The 3,528-nt window shown below is 40.6% G+C and overlaps 1 protein-coding gene across 1 annotated transcript in view; it reads right to left on the bottom strand.

Annotated features, from left to right (window-relative positions):
- elp3 (elongator acetyltransferase complex subunit 3) overlaps positions 1–3,528 on the bottom strand; it is a 27,095-nt gene that overhangs the window by 19,329 nt on the left and 4,238 nt on the right. The window lies entirely within an intron of this gene.

Raw genomic sequence — 3,528 nt, 5'->3', positions numbered from 1 at the left:
TTGTAAGTGGGGGATAAGTGGTGGCGTAGACCCCCTCCCCTGTTCAATGACGGCTTCTCAACCCTGGTGTAGATGCTTCCTTGACACCTCTTTCAAACCATCCATCTTCTCTGTCTAAAATGTGCACCTGGTGGTCCTCAAACGAGTGTCCTCTGTCCTTCAGATGTAAGTAGACTGCAGAGTCTTGACCTGAGGAGTTGGCCCTTCTGTGTTGAGCCATGCGTTTGTGTAGTGGTTGTTTAGTCTCCCCAATATACAGGTCTGTGCATTCCTCACTGCATTGGACCGCATACACTAGATTGCTTTTCTTGTGTTTGGGTGTGCGGTCTTTGGGGTGTACCAGCATCTGTCTTAGTGTGTTCTTGGGTTTAAAAAACACAGGGATGTTGTGTTTGTTGAAAATCCTCCTGAGTTTCTCTGATACTCCAGACACGTATGGAATCACAATGTTGTTGCGTTTGATCTTCTTTTCCTCCTCCCCTGTAGTTTTGGTTTGTTTGTGCGAGTGCGTGTGTGTATAAAATGGGTAGCCACCCAAATTAATTATACACATGGGAAACAATGGCATCTGTATAGTTGCCTGATATAAAATGCTTAGTCTGTGTTTATGTCAATGATCAACCCATACATACTGTACATAGATAGCACACAATATTCTGACAAAAAACCCATTTGTCCAATCATCTGGACATATAGATAACACACAAAAGAATCCTCCACTTCCTAAACTTCCTCTGCCTTCCCTTCTAAATCATTCAATTTTATTATTTGTAACGGATCACCAAACTAGTTTTCCAAGAGCCTTGGTCACATGGCTCTTGGAAAACTACTGTGTGTCCAGTCAGCAGCCAGTCTAAAGGAAGCAGCCAAATGTAGAAAGTGACTAAGGGTGATGCGGTACCATACCGTATCATTCCATAAATGTAATCTCCAGAGAGATATTTTCTGAACTTCATCTATCACGAATCTGACTCCGATGCTACATCTAAACCTGTCTGAGTCACTGATCGAAGTCGCACATACAACAACAACAACCGAGGGAACAGACACATCTCATCCCGGCACACCAGCCAGCTGTCATTTTCTCCACTCCAGCTGCTCCAATGACCATTAGCTCCCCTCATGCCAGCTAATATTCCTTCTGATTCTGTATCTGCTGGCAATAAATGTCCATCTTTTACAGTCTGTTGGCTGATTTACACCAATTACAGGAGTTTATGCTCCAGAGAGGATGATCAGATTGTATGAGATGAATCAATAAAAAGTCTATTATCTCAGGCGATTATCTCGAGGTATCTTGCGGCTGTGATCAGATCAGCAGCTGGGTTAGCATGGTGAGAGACGTGAGCATCATGCATGCACACTTTCTTCGACACACACACACACACACACACACACACTCTCTGAGATAAGGGCTGTTACCAGCCAAACCTCCTTCTCAAACTGAGCAGCAGCCACCCCAATTACCTCAATCACAGCATCTTAACAAAGAATGCTGATAGCAGAGCAGAGCTTACTCACGCACACACCGGCCCGTTCACACGGCGATGAGCACATGCACATACGGGAGGTGACACACACTCACGCAAACTGGCCCCTCGGGTGTTATCGGACTTTAGGGAATTAAACAGCCACCGCTGACGAACAAACAGCCCCAGTCCTGTGAAAAAGCCATTATTTGGTCAAATCGTCTGTATGACGTCTCCAACTCTTCAACAAATGGGTATTTCTACTGTGACTTGATCTTCCCCAAGTCATCTGCACAGTTGCTACTCATCCATACCAAGCACACACGCAACCAATTTCATTCACAGCTGGTCTAACTCAGTCAGTGAGAAATCAATGGAAGTGACTTAAGAGGACTTACTGAGAGTGGCCTCACTTATTTTCTAACTGAATTCTAAATGGGTTAATTCATCAGCTTGCTCTGTGTAGATTATTCACATATCTTTGCATCCTACACTATGTTTAATATTTAGTTGTGTAAATTTAAAGAGAGGTAGGGTTATGTGAATATAAACATACATAAATAATATAATACTTCCCATGTTGTATAATACATTCTTTTTGCACTGGGAATGGTTGGGAGGGTGAGTACAGGGAGGAAAGTGATGCAATGTAATCTGTTTAAGGCTCTATACACACACACACACACACACACACACACACACACACACATATTTACATATTCATACTCAGATCAGACCAGCCCATCTGGCACCAACAACCATGCCACCTTCAAAGTCACTTAAATCCACTTTCATAGCAGTTATTCACAGCCCTAAAATGAACTAAAAAAGTCGAAAAAAAAGTCGCACTGCCTTGCAAATGTACTTCACCTTGAACCATATTTTTTATTTCAAGTTGATGCAAGTAAATCTATACTGTCACATAGTATTGGCAGTGGGAAAGATATCCAGCAGTAGAGGAAAGCTAAATGAATGAACATAGGGGAAATGCTGCAAGTGGTAGAATAGCTCCCTCTGGTGGAGATTATTGTTAAATATTCTCAGGTACGTGCAAGACCTACAAATACTGAATGGGGATCCAGAAGATGACTATAAAAACATGACAATACTGTCATTACAAAGTCACAAATTGCCAGTAATATTGCTCCAGAACTGTGTCAAAGGGACTGTAACTCTTTAGCTGTCTCGTACTTGTTTCAGAAAGCAAGAACACCAGCACCAAAATAACTCTTCATAGAAGCCGGCCTCCCGGGGAACAAGGAAGACTGTAAATATTTACTATACTATTATTTATATTTACTATACTACTATACTATACTATTTTATTTAGACTTTTAGTAAAAGTCCTGCATTGAAAATGAAAAAAAGTACAAGCATGTAAGAACAATCCGGAAATTGCACTTTAAAGTATTAAAAGTAAAAGTACACTATATAGAAAAGTGTCCCCTGTGACTGTTATATACTACTATATTAGATTAATATTACTCGTGCATAAATGTAAAAGCAGGATTTTACTGTTGTTGTTGTTGAGCTGGAGTTCATTTGTGACTATTTGGTATTGGACTACAACTAATGATTATTTTCATCATGTAGTGAAATGTAGAAAAGTACAAAGTTCAAAATTTCGCACTGAAATATAGTGGAGTAGAAGCAGAAAGTGGCATGAAAAGAAAACTACAAATACCTCAAATATGTACTTAACTACAATGTTTTTTGTAAATGTAAACTAGAAGTACATTTAAAAGTAATACATCAAAAACATCCTCTGAAACCCACAGCAAATACGCCCTGTCTGAAATGTCTATGTGCTACGGCAGGGACACCCTCGCCTAATTCTCCTCAGAGAGTAATAATAAGACTTCCCTGACCAGCACCTGCTCCCCTTCTCAGGAATCCTACATAATTTACTCCATCACTGTATCTGTTTAACTCTGTCTCTACCCCCTACTAGTTATTGATTCAGTGCCTTAGTTTTTTCGTGTCGCTGACCTCTCTGTTGATATTTACCTCTTGTCTCATCCACTGAAAAGAAAGACTTCATAGAAGCGACTGCTACTGT

Source organism: Micropterus dolomieu, linkage group LG10, assembly GCF_021292245.1.
Source record: "Micropterus dolomieu isolate WLL.071019.BEF.003 ecotype Adirondacks linkage group LG10, ASM2129224v1, whole genome shotgun sequence".
NCBI classification, from domain to species: domain Eukaryota; kingdom Metazoa; phylum Chordata; class Actinopteri; order Centrarchiformes; family Centrarchidae; genus Micropterus; species Micropterus dolomieu.
The sequence above is the reverse complement of the archived record's forward strand: the minus strand, read 5'-3'. Positions and strand labels throughout refer to the sequence as shown.